The sequence below is a fragment of the Pongo abelii genome, chromosome 16 (genome assembly GCF_028885655.2).
Source record: "Pongo abelii isolate AG06213 chromosome 16, NHGRI_mPonAbe1-v2.0_pri, whole genome shotgun sequence".
Taxonomy (NCBI): Eukaryota; Metazoa; Chordata; class Mammalia; order Primates; family Hominidae; genus Pongo; species Pongo abelii.
The window spans coordinates 22,362,926-22,377,412 of NC_072001.2; positions in this window are offsets into that span (position 1 = coordinate 22,362,926).

A 14,487-nucleotide genomic window follows, 5' to 3' on the forward strand; every position below is an offset into this window, starting at 1 on the left:
TATTATCAGAATTTTGTATTTTTCCAGTCATCTGCTCATCTTATTTCTCCTGTGCTTGTATATGTTCCCTCTCCCTTGAAAAATCAGATTTTTTTTTTGTAATCTGCTTTTTCACTCAACGATATTGTAGATCCATGTCATAACTTATTCCTCTACAGTAGCTTCAGTTATTGTGTGCTTTCTGTTGGATGACTATACCATCTAGTCAGTCATGTTTCCTGGTACTAAATACGTAGGGGTGTGTGTGTGTGTGTGTGTGTGTGTGTTGTATTTTTTCTACCTTAACTAATGCTTTAGACATCATTAGGTAGAGCTAAATCCTTGAAACCTTCCAAGTGGTGGCTTTCAGTTCTCATTGCTGAATTGGTTTCTAGAGATGGAAAAATTATATTTTATGGAAACTTTTTTTTTTTTTGAGATGAAGTCTCGCTCTTGTCGCTCAGGCTGGAGTGCAATGGCATGATCTCGGCTCACTGCAACCTCCACCTCCTGGGTTCAAGCAATTCTCCTGCCTCAGCCTCCCAAGTAGCTGGGATCACAGGTGCCTGCCACCACACCTGGCTAATTTTTGTATTTTTAGTAGAGACGGGATTTCACCATGTTGGCCAGGCTGATCTCAAACTCCGGACCTCAGGTGATCCACCCACCTCGGCCTCCTAAAGTGCTGGGATTACAGGCATGAGCCACCGCACCTGGCCTTTTTTTCTTCTAGGTACCAGCTTTTATTTATCAGTTTGGTAAAAATGTTAGAAAGTGTGCAATAAAATGGGCATTCTCACAGTTGTGGCACAAAGTATAATTATCTTTGACTTTCTAGGAAGCAGTTTGGCTTTGTAGAAACTTGCCTAACCTCTCCCCATTGAGGCAAGATGAATTCTGACTACGCCAAGGTGGCCAACCTTGTCCCTGTGATTGCAGATCTCCCAGAAAAAGAGGTCTAGTCTCAGAGAAAACCCAGATTTTCTTGGCTTAGCCCACCTTGACAGCTAATCACTGGAAATGGGGTGGGCTGGTAGAGTCCTTTGGTCAGATTTTGTGTCAAGAGAGGGAAGTGGAAAGATGGGAGGGAGGTAGTAGCAAAACTGGCCTGAATGGAACTCTGTAAGTTAAAATGGCAAAGGGATGTTTCTTCCAAGAAAGAAATTCTAGGGAAGGAAGGAAAGTGGAGGGGAAGGCAGCAGTTCTCAAAGTTTTGGAATCAGGACTCCTTTACATTCTTAAAAATATATTGAGGGCCCAAGGAGCTTTGGTTTATGTAGGTTATATCTATTGGTATTTATCATTAGAAATTAAATCAGAAATATTAAAATTATTCTTTAAAAGTTCACCACATATTGTTATAAATGTTCTTATGAAAAAATTTCTAAACCCAAAGTAGCACAATCTTATATTTTTTGCAAATTTCCTTGATGTCTGCCATGTCATTTTCATCTGCATTTAATTTATTGTGTGATATTTGCTTGAAAAAATGTGAACAATGTCCAATCTCATACAGATAGCCATTTTAGATCACTGTGGATATATATATTTATATATTTATGTATATATAAATTTTTTTTTGAGATGGGGTCTTGCTCTGTCACCCAGACTGGAATGCAGTGGTGTGATCACAGCTTACTGCAGCCTCAGTCTCTGGGGACTTAGGTGATCCTCCCACCTCAGCCTCCAGATTAGTTGGGACTACAGGTGTGTATCACCACACCTGGATAATTTTTTGTATTTTTTTTTTTTTGTAGGGACAGGGTTTTGCCATGTTGCCTAGGCTTCTTTTTTGATACTCCATCAAAACTTGGTTTTTCTTGAACTTTGGATCTTTTACCCTTGCGTGATATTATAACATCATGCACTGGTCATTTAGAAAATAATGGTTCACCGAGATCTTCTACATGTTGATACGTTTGATGATACAGTATCAAAATACATTCATCAATATCACCAACAATCTCATTAGAATACATTTGGAAAGCAATGGTAGATATAAGTTTTCTAAAATTCTAATTTTCTGTTCAGAAGCTTGAATCTTATTATTAGCAGTTTTATTATTGAATTTTATTATGGCCTGTCTGTTGTTTTTCTTGAAATGACAGAATCTCATTTTTTGAGAAAGTGTCTCCCAAAAACCCCAGTTGAAATAACATTGTTTGTCAGTACTCTTTTCAAGTAAAAATGATATTCCATTAAAGTGGTTAATTCACTTCATGACTTAGTCACACAAGGGTTTTTTCTCAGGCAGTCTGTAGGAATGCTTATGTGTGCTTCCAACTTCATCACTTGAAATATTAAAAAGAGATATTCAAGGATTAAGATATAGTAAAATTTTCACTGCTTCATCACAGACATTCTTTTTATTTTTGAGGCAGGGACTTGTTCTGTCACCCAGGCCGGAGTGCAGTAGCATGGTCACAGCTCACTGTAGCCTCAACCTTCTGGGCTCAATCCTCCTGCCTCAGCCTTCCAAGTAGCTGGGACTACAGGCATGCAACCACCATGTCCAGCTAAATTTTGTATTTTTTGTGGAGATGGGGTTTCACCATGTTGGCCAGGCTGGTCTCAAACTCCTGACCTCTGGTGATCCTCCCCCCTTGGCCTCTGAAATTGCTGGGCTTACAGGCATGAGACATCATGCCCGGCCTGCCCTTCCATTTCAAACCTTTCCTGTGCATAGTGAAGAATACCATGACTACTAGTAGTTTGGTGTTACTGCCTTTATTTGTGCTAAAGTGCCAGCATTTTTACCCACTATTGTATTTGCACCTTTACAGCAAATGTCACTATGTTAGTATTCCTGTTAAAATAGTTTGAACCTGGATGTCTGAGGGCCCCACTTTGGGAACCATTGAAATAGGTACTTAAACCTACTATATATCATATCTTTTCATCTACAAGATTTTTAAAAACATAATTTCATTTAATTTTTTCTGTAATTTTAAAAATATGTTTTTGAGGAGTTTCAGTTCAGAGCAACACATATTTTATTTTGCTTAAGCTGAAGTTTATTAGACAAATACTGACCTAATAGAATGAGGTCCTAAATCTAGTTGCAGTTTCTTTAGCAAAAAAAAAAAAAAAAACCCAAAACTGAAAACATAAAAATGGTCCCGTATGGTGTAGTCCCAATGTATGCTGAAGAATTTGAAGAAGAAAATGCAATACTCAGTAAGTGCTGTTCTTTATGAATAGGATTAATTCTGAACAGTTTCTTTTAGCCTGTAAAGAGATTTGGGACACAGTAAGAGAGGAATGAGAATATAGTAAAATAAACCATTATTGAAGAGATATACTGTTAATGATGTCCTCTTTCAATACAACTTGCTTTTTTCTTTTTTCTTTTCTTTTTTTTCTTTCTTTTTTTTTTTTTTTTGAGACAGAGTCTTGCTCTGTCCCAGGCTGGAGTGCAGTGGCACAATCTCAGCTCACTGCAACCTCCGCCTCCCTGGTTCAAGCGATTCCCCTGTATCACCCTCCTGAGTAGCTGGGACTACAGGCATGTGCCACCATGCCCAGCTAATTTTTTCTTATTTTAGTAGAAACAGGGTTTCACCATGTTTGCCAGGATGGTCTCAATCTCCTGACCTCGTGATCCACCCACCTCGGCCTCCCAAAGTGCTGGGATTACAGGCATGAGCCACCATTCCTGGCTAACTTGTTTTTCTTAAAAGAACCTTCAGTAAATATTTTGTTTCTGTGGCCTCGGCTATAATTCAGATTACAGTTTTCAAAGCAGTGTTTCCTAAAGTTGTTTGTGCAAAATTGTTTTCCATGACTTGAACCTAGTTGTTCTGAAGCTAATATATAATAATAATGGCTTCTCCCCAATTTATAATAGAAAACAGTACAAAGTAACAGACTATTATATGGGGGATGGAAGAAAAAGGACAAGGGTTGAAAAAGTAACTATTGCATACTATGCTCACCATCTGATTAATGGATACATATGTACTCCAAACCTGCGTATCAAGTAGTATCCCATGTAAAAAATCTGCATATGTACCCACTAAATCTAAAATAGATGTTGAAAGAAAAGTTTTTCTATGTCAGCAATAATTGAATTGAAGGTGTAAAACTGTAATAAAAATTGAGACACTACAAAGTATCTTGTAGTTAAGCTACAAAAAAAAAATTCTAAAGCCATCTATATAGAAAATTTTAGGAACTGATCTTAAAGGAAATCCAAATAAGTGGTGAATTATCATGTCAATCGATGTGATAAATTAATATTAAATTACATTATTTTTTCAATAAATCTAATATGGTCATTGATTTTAAAATGTGCATAGAATATTAATTTTTAATAAATAATGATTAATTTTTAAAAATGCAGAGGGTTGGACTTGCCTTATCAGACATGGGAACGTATTACAAATATATGGGGAAAAATGCGGTAACTGGTGAATTTTTCGTTTTCATTAAGAAATAATGGATCTGGCCAGGCGCAGTGGCTCATGCCTGTAATCCCAGCACTTTGGGAGGCTGAGGAGGGCAGATCACCTGAGGTCAGGAGTTCAAGACCAGCCCTATCAACATGGTGAAAACCCCCTCTACTAAAAAAAAAAAAAAAAAAAAAAAAAATTAGCCAGGCGTGGTGGTGGGTGCCTGTAATCCTAGCTGCCTGGGAGGCTGAGGCAGGGAGAATCCCTTGAACCTGGGAGGTGGAGGTTGCAGTAAGATTGCACTACTGCCCTCCAGCATGGGCGACAGAGTGAGACTATGTCTCAAAAAAAAAAAAAATGCTGGATCTCACTGGCAATGGAAAGGGAAAGGAAAGTTACTGATGGCAACATATTACTAATGGTAAATAAGCAATGAAAAGATACTCAGTATCATATGTCATTAGAAAATTGCAAACCAAAACAATGAGATGCTACTACATAGCTCTTATAATGGCCAAAATCCAAAATAGTAACACTACTGAGTGCTGGTAAGAACAATGAGCAGAAATAACTCTTATTCATTGCTAGTTGGGATGCAAAATGGTACATCCACTTTGGAAGATGGTTTAGCAGTTTTTTATGGCACTAAGCACACTCTTAGCCTATGATTCCATAATTGTGCTTCTTGGTATTTGCCAAATGAGTTGAAAACTTATGCCCACACAAAACATACACACAAATGTTTATACCAGTATTATTCATAATTACCAAGACAGAAACAACCAAAGTACCTTTCAATAGGCAAATAGACTAACACTCTATGGTGTAGCCATACAATGGAATATTAATCAGTTCTATATAAAAAAAAGAGCTATCAAGCCACAAAAAGGAATGGAAGAACTTTAAATGCATATTACTGAGTGAAAGAAGCCAATATGAAAGCCTACACACTATGTGGTTTCAAGTATATGACATTTTGAAAAAGGCAAAACTGTGGAGACAGTAAAAAGATCAGTCATTTCCAGGGGTTCCTGGGGAGGAAAGAAAGGAGGAATAACTAGGTAGCACACAGGGGATTTTTAGGGCAGTGAAACTATTATTTTCTGTAACATTGTCATGGTGGGTACATCTCTGTTAAAATCCATAAAATGGACACCACAAAGAGTGAACCCTAATATAATTATGAACTTTAGATAAAAATAATTTATCAACATTTTCTCATCACCTGTAACAAATGTAAGATACTAATGTTAAAAATACCACAAGATGTTAAAAATCGGAGAAATGGGGGTGGAGTGAGAGAGTCTACAGACAGGCATTTTAACTTTCACTAATTTTTGCCTGTAAACATAAAATAGCTCAAAAAGTAATATCTATTAATTTATATATATATATAAATATATATGTGGTTACTACAATGTCTTATTGAGATTAATACACAGTGAGAGATTGTGTCTAAGAACTGACATGGTCTTTAATTTGAATAACAACATTGAAATACAATATAAGTGTATTTAACTATAAATTAAGAAAATAAATTTTTCATATATGAATTGTTTATAACACTTTATTGAAATAACACCCACATCAATCCTCATCAGTTCTGAGGCCCACATAATAATTAAAGGCCTCCAGCCAGTCCAATTTCGTTCATTCCTAGAACCAGTGAGTTTCACTCTTGCAGGCCATGAGTAGCAGTTCTTCAACGGACAATGAGATCTCAAAAGAGAAAGGTGTGTTCTATTTCTTTGTGACTAGTGTCCTAAGTCATGGAGACAGAATCATGGGCTTGGAAGTAGCATCATCTTCCAGGTTGCTGTGTAACTCACATTCCCAGGGAACAGACTGTTGGCAAACCCTTTGGTCTCCATCCTTGGGATTTCTTCTTCTCCTCTACATTTTGTTTCTCTTTCTCATTTTTTCTAAATCATTTTTTCTTTTTCCAACCAATGATGTTTGTCCTTTTGTCCTAGGACTGGATCTCATTTATCTTTCTGGGAATAGCGCCATCTCTAAAGACTCCAGGTCAACCCACTTCATATTTAATCATTCCAGTCTAGATACTAAATATTGCAGCGTCAGTCAACATTCCCAGGGCCAGATCTTACCTCACACCTCAGGGTCATAACTCTCTTGACTACATTGGGTTTTGTCCTAATTTCCTCATTCTTGGCCGTGTGTATTTGTCCTATCCTGGGAACAAGGAGAGGCGTGAAGAGCTTTCTCTTGCATTTCAATATTAACCCTACTCCCGTATTCTTCCAAGAAAGCCAGGAAAAACAATGCCAATGTTTTCCATTCAGTTTATATTTCATGTATAATTAACTTTTGTATTGAACATGAATAAACTGAAAATTTCTTGAAATAGAAACAATTTGATAGAATTTTGTGGGTACAGTGTATACAATCCATGTCCAATAAATTACTGATATCTAAACTTGTTATAGATTTTTTGTTCCATCATGTACTAATTCAGTAATTCGATTGGAATAAGACTAACATTTGTTTGTTAGTTATAATTCATTCTTGGTAAGCCTTTTTCTGTGTTTTGCTTATGCTTCCATTATCTTCTAGATGAGCACTTTTGTATATCTAATTTAGAAGCATTACATTAAGAACAGTAAGAGAGAATAATAAGCAAGTGTGAATATTTTTTCATAACCACTTATGAAGAAACAGAAGGACTCCTATTACATTCACTGTAACAAATTATAAAGTCATAAACACATACTCTTCAAAGTAGCAATAGGCAAATCAGGGAGAGAGAGAGAGGAGAGAGAGAGAGCAGAAAGTTGCTCCCAGAAGACAATGAATTTATTGCTACCACTGAAAAAGTTTTTGGAAGGGATGAAGCTTTTTGCTAACATATACAATAGCAACTGCAAAAGGAATAGGACCTGGAATCTTCAGCTGAATCAGTCTATTTATAATCTCATGTAAGACTGGTAGAGACAAAACATAGGTCATTGCTTTCTCATCATTCATTAATTCACTCACTCATTCAAAACACAAATAGATGCACGCTATGCTACACACTGGGGATACAAATGGTTACAACAATCCCTCAAGTTTCTCAAAGCCAGTGGGAGAAATAGGCATATAAACAACTAATATCATGCACTGTCATATTGGACACTTGAAGACTGCCTAATGGACTGTGGGACTACAATATAAGATACTGTCAGTTTGTCCTAAGAAGGTCACTCACGGGGAAGTGAAGACTGAATTGCATCACAAAGGAATAGTCAAATTTTCCAGGCCCACAGGGAAAATGCTATTCCAGATGGGAGGACCATTGTGAGCAAAGTTAAGGATCAAGGAAAAAATCTAAGTTTGAAGAGATGAAAGTAGAGCCACGTTGTTCAGTACAAAGGGTGGAGAATTTGGTGAGAGAAATGAGAATCAGGAGGGAGAGTGGACAGGGTCAGATCACAAATGGTCATGGTCAACCTAAAACTAAGAGGCTGAGAATTTATCAGGAGACAAGTAGGTGTCAAAGATGTTATAAGGTGCAACATGATGAGGTTTGCATTTCAGAACCGCAGCGCTGATAGTGGTGCAGAGGCTGGATTACAAGCGGGAATGGAGCAGCTGTGGTGGAGGCCGGAGTAGGAGAGAAAGGAGTGTGAGGAGTGGTGGGGTGAGTGGGGTGGGGATGGATTTCCTAAAAAGATGATCAAGGAAGAGAGATTGGGTTGGGGCATTCAGAGGCAAAAACAGAAGGAAAAAGAAATCTAAAAGGAAGGAGAAGGGACAGGCCTGTGTACCAATTTGAATAATACTGCAGTTGTTTATTGAGAGCTCATGATGTCCCAAACATGATATTTTAATCCTCACTACAATGAATTTTGGACTTTTTTTAAATTTTATCAATTGATATTCAGAGGAGTTAAATCGCTTACCGAAGGCCATGCCAATTTTAAGTTAAGGGATGAGGTTAAAACTAAATGCTACTAGATACAGGGCTGGTGTCCTCTCAACTATATTCTTTGGCCCTCTTAACTGGATCAGCAACAGGGGAGAAGGCAGAGACTAGAATAGCTCCTCACAGTTCTCTGGATCTGCTTGGATGCTGACCAGTTTGGAGGAAGAAGATGAATTAAATGGAGGTAGCTGAGGGATATCCAGGTGCAAAAGATAAATAAGCAGTTGGATACACGGGTCTGAAGAAGGTTCCTGGTGACACTGGTTGGTAGATAGACCGAGAGCTGAAATTCACCTGCAGTAATTGTTACTCTGTGTCTTCCTGTTGCATTTATGGGCCAGCTCAATATATCTTTTCCTCTATCTTTTAAAGTTAGAATTTAAAATACCTACCTAATAATTACTTCCTGAAGAGTAAAAATCTTTTGTTATAGTTTTTCATTGGTCATGTTATTTATTAATGCTATCCTCAACAAATATGTATTCATTAACCATTGGGTACATTGTGCAAATTACACCGCACTATTTGATAGAAAGAATGAGGTCTCTTCTTGCTAAATAGTTCTAGTCATCTCCCTTTTATAGTTTCCTTTACTTTGTCTTAAAAGCAATTTATTTTTCTATTCATTATTCATCTTATTACATGTTCTTTTTGCTTCACTTTAATCCTTTTTTGCAGAAGAAAGATTATAAATAAAAATATCTATATATAACTATAAAGCTTACACTCTCATAGCCGGCATAGAATTTGTGCAAAAGCAAAAAGATGAAAACTTTAGCTCTTCTGTAGGTATGATTTTTGAGTTGTGATGGCAAGAAAATTAAGTGGGATTTTGATATAAGAGTAACAAAAAGGAGCCTGTAGGGAGAAAACGGATAATACATTGAGAATGAATAGAAATTATTTATCAGGCTGGCTCTGCCACAGCAATTCTTGTCCCTTCCCTAAAATTAATTATTTTCTGGTTTAACTGAGAAAATATGAGACAATCTCAAATTTCCTCAGAGCTAGAATACGATATTCCATTTTATTAGCCCTAGAACAACATGAATGGAAGCTTTAGTGGTAGCGTTATAGTCTATGCTGAGGTTTGTTAGCAGTGCATTATTACCTAAGAGATCGCTGCTTAGTTCAGCCAGTTAACTGGAGGTCACTAAAATGTTCTGCTCTTGAAAGAGAAAGAGGGGGAGAAAGGGCAGGGGTGGGTAGAGAGAGAGAGAGAGAGAGTGAGTGCTCCTTCTTCACAGAGCAATTTGTGTAAATGCATGGTCCAGTGGCCCTGAGATCCATTAATTAAATTTCTAGACTTCATAGCATTCGCTGATGAATCATGATGAAAAAAGTTGGAAGGGAATAGGAAACACATACACTGCAGCATCTTGTTTCGCCAGAGTTGGGCCCTTGAGAATTATTAAGTGATACTTTGACATAATTCAGAATTAACAAAATCTGTCTGCTCTCTAAAAGTGTGTATTTTCATAATTTAAGTAAGTCATGCAAATTAGCTTAGATCAAAATGTGAGCTCCATTGTTGCCTGCAAGTCAGCATGATTTCATGATTGGTGATATAATAGTATCATCACCCCAGGGAAGGATATTTCTGTGAAATTAAGTGATATAGTTCTATCTGAGTAGGAATATTGTACCTGAAAAATCCTGCTAATAAATATAGGTCTCATTTTGATATTTTGGAATTTTATAGGGAATTAAATATAGTAAAATCATGCATCCTACTGAAGTCAGATATCTGAGAAAAACAGGTCAGTCAAATCCTCATTCCTGTGAAATTTACCAAGGGGCTTTTAAAATGGCCAAACGTTAAAGTATCTAGCATGATGCTTGAAATATAATCTGTGGAAATACACTAAACTAAAATGACGTCCAGTCTCATGGCTTCAAATTCCAGCCCCATGCTAATGATCAAATTTTCTATGCATTCAAAGCTCCTGAACTCAGATTTAGATATGTAACATCTCTACCGGTTTCTTCACCTTACTGTTTCCCACACCAAACTTCTATTCTTTCTTTTCCTGATCCATTTCCCTCCACCTTTTCTATTATATTCAATGTAATTAAATAGGGATGTTTGGCTCTGGCTATGAAATTTGACTCACATCCCATGTCAAATTCATCACCAAATCCTGTCAACTCTACTTCAAAAATATTTTCAAAATATGACCACCTCTTACCAGTACCACTCTAGTTCAAATCATCCTGTCTCTTTCCTAGGTGATTGCAATAACATCTCACTACCTAGATCTATCCTTTGTCCTATAGTCAATTCTTATCTCAGCAGACAGCAGACTATTAAAGCTGTGAACCATATCAGCCTCCATTTCAAGTACCTTCAGTGGCTTCCATTTCACCTCCAGTAAAATAGAAATCTCCACAATGACATCTAAGACTCTCCATGGTTGGTCCCCTTCTTGCCTTACAACTAAAAACTCTTCTACCATTACCACTGTATTTACTCTGCTGTAGCAGGGAGACCTGTTTGCTGTCCCTTAAACAAAGCAGATGTCTTTCTCCTCTGGTCTTTGCATTTGCTGGTCCTATTACTGGGAGTGTTCTTTTTCCCATCCTCTTGATGACTTCCCTCATCTCCTTCAAGTCCTTGATGGAATGTTCTTACACAGTGAGGATTTCCCTGGCAACCATATTTAAAACAGAATCTTCAGTCCCATGTCCAGCACTCTTTATGCACCTTCCCTGTTTTAGAATAGTTTGAGAAAATGAGTAAGTGTTTTGGGGACACAGCACTTACTGTCATCTGACATAATTAGGCATAAAACTGTATTTCTTAATTATTTTCTTATGTATTTGTTTGCCTCCCATCATAACTAAGCATTTAGTAGAGACTGTCTATTTTATTCACAATGGTATTCCTAATTCCTTAAAAGTGTTTGCTATAAAACAAACATACATTGAGCATTTGTTGAATAAAAGAATTATATGTAAAATTATAGTCAGACATTATTCCAGGGGAAAACTCTTAGTCTCTAAACAAATTTATTTGGATACCTGGTAAATTATACCATAACTAATTTGGGAAATAAATTTGCTCCTCTTATGTCAATTGAGGGAAGCTTTGGCAAGAACATTCTGCTTCATCTCCAAGTCTTTTTCTTCAAAGCCTATTGTTATTTTTTTCAAATCTGACAACCTATGAGACCTACCCAGCTGAAGATTAGCTGGGATGCCCAGTTCCTGTTCTCACTGTGGGGCACCAGATTTTCTGGGCAAGCAGTGTGAGTAGATAAAGCAATGGGATGGGGTGAGGTTACAGGCATCAGCCCATTCTAGGCTTTGCTCTTCAACACATACTGTCCTCCTGAGCCAGGATGCAGACCATGGCTACTTTTGCCCCTGCATGTCTGTTCTGATTTCTTTCTTTATATGGGATGTCTCACTATTCTCCTGCTTTTAATATGGAGTTGCCGTCTCTAAGCTAAAAGGCCAAGTACAGATTCACCTGCCAATGAAGCTCTTTAAATTCTCTCTTCTTTCTCAGGACTCATTGGCTGTAAGTCCATGGAACAAAAACAGAATTTGCTACTTTTCAATGACATTGTTTTAGTTGAGTTGTGTTTAACTAACTTGTTGAATGAACTGACACTGTACATTCTCCCTGTAAAATAACAGTGTGTTTTCTATTATGCCTATGTAAGTCTGTTGCCTCAACTTGGCGTTATGTTAACTTATCTACCAGACAGTTTAGTTAGGTTGTATTCAAGTTGGTCTTTTGTGACATAAATAAAATCAGTGATGTGATTATAATATAGTGGTACTATTTATGTAAAAATATTTGGGTCTTGAAAAGATTAGAAAAAGCTAAGTTGATTCATAGGAGGGCTAAGCAATGTAAAAATTTTAAGAAAAAGTTATAAAATTAGAATAATCAGAATAGTAAAATTTTAACAAGCTAAAAGGTTTTTGCACCTCAATTACTTTTTTTTGTTCTACTTTAAACAGGTAAAAATTTAGAATTATGATTGACTTGTTATGATCATAATTTATACAAAGAAGACAATGTATAGAAACTCCAGTTAATAGAGTAATAATCAAAGGGTCCTGGACTTATATCAAAATATTGGCCAAATAATTTACATTTCTGGTTTTTTTTTAACCGCATGATCCTCCTCCTTAACTCACTTTTTAGATTAACTATCAAAAAACTGGTCTCAATTATATTTGAATAGAAGGTTTCTACTCTATTGTTCTCTAACTTGACCATGTTTGGTACCCTTAATTAAAATATATAATTCTTTAGTAAATAGTTTTCATAGATATTTTCTTTCTAACTGGTTATATGAAAGCTACCCAATAATGGGCAGGTTGAATAGTCGTGGGGTAGGCTCAGTGTTGGTCTGTGGAATGCTACTGTAGGTCTCCACAAACCTAAGACACAGAAACGCACCTTTAGAATTATCTACTTCACAGTAGAACTGTGACAGAACCTGAGGCTCGCCTGACTCCATACTTCTTGGTGTTATTCACAACACCACAGCCTAATTTTGCTTATTTCTTTATTTGAAGAAATCTTGAAAAAGAATTGCGTTCTTTGATTTTTCTACTTAATTAAAAATTTCATCGGAATCAGCAATATCTTTCTGTGATGGCAATTATATCTCCTAAAAAATCACAGTGGAGATATATTTGGAATAAATATATCCAAATATTGAAGTAGTACATTCTCAAATATCTGAGTAGTATATTCCATAAATTATGTCTGCAGGCTTAGAAATAACCTTCATATAATATTAATAAAAATCAAACTAGCTATTCAAAATATACTCATGGCATTGGACATTTGGAGGTAATTTTCACCAACCATCAATGTCTGTATTCATATATTTATGTGATGGTATTGTTATTTCTGTAGTCTTGGTCAACAAAATTTACTCATGTTTGATATAATTTCCACATACCCATAGCATGCCTTTGGAAGTAATGCAGTGCTTGAAATTTAAGGAAAAAAATATCTGGTTAGGATTCCAAAATGTAAATCATTGAATAAAACAGTGCCATTTACTTTTAAGATGAAGACAGTATTTTGATGGGAGGACATAGGTGATTTTGTGAACAACAAAATAATCTTGAAGCCACATACATATGGTAAATATTCACACTTAGGACTATGTGGGAATGGCGGCAGTCATTTCCAATAAATAACGTGTGAAAATCAATAGGACAGTTCCAAAAACACCTCCTGCTTGTTCATGGCATAAAGCCAAAGCTCTGCTATATGAACATTACATATGTTTTTGACAAAACATCTAGTCTTGCACCAGACACAATATTCTAGTTACCTGAAGAGGAAACTTTATTAAAGCATGTGCTAAGTAAACTATAAGATTCATATTAGAAACTTCAGTCCTATAGCTGTTTCTATTTATTTGGGGTTGGAAAAAAAATGGCATTATTGTACATGTACTTGCTTTATAGTTAAAAAAAATGGAGGGGGGCAAAATAAATCACACTCTCAAAGCATCAAGGAAATTTATAGTGGAATTATGAATCATATCATTGTGGGGTCATTTTCCTTTGTATCATGATATCATATGAGACCAATGTCAAATGGAATAGGTAAAAAATGGACAAAAAGTTTTTTTTGTGGGGGGAAGGCTGCAGACTGAGTTATTTTATTTCACTATTTCCAGTTTGAAGCTACTATCATGGGCGTTTACAGTTATACAAATAACACTTACAAAAAATAAAAGACCAAGACACCCAGAGTGAGATGCATGTCGGGGACGAGGGAGGCTGGCAGCAGGGGGGTCCCGGCGGCTCACCCCAGGGCTCCCCAAGGCGGTGACGCCTGGCTTCATCCACCCAGGAGGCCCAGGGAGCACCAATCACAGTAGAGGCTCTGGCCTAGGCGTCCCGCAGCCCAGGCCCAGGGCTGGGGCTGGACGGGAAGGACGGAAAGAGAGGGCTGAGATGCACCCGCTGGGGAGGGTGCTGAGACGCCCCACGCAGATCACTCACTACTACAGCCAGGCTTGCCTGGGACGCCTCCAGCAACAATATTTCATTTAAAAAAATACTGATTTGGTCATTTTCTGTTTCCAGTCAGGCTAGGGTGAAAGGAAAGAGACAGGAGGAAGATGGCCCCCACACCCCTACCCCCCCCCACCACCACCCTGGCAGAACATGCAGCGGGCAGACCCTGTGGCTGTCACGCCCTGCCGC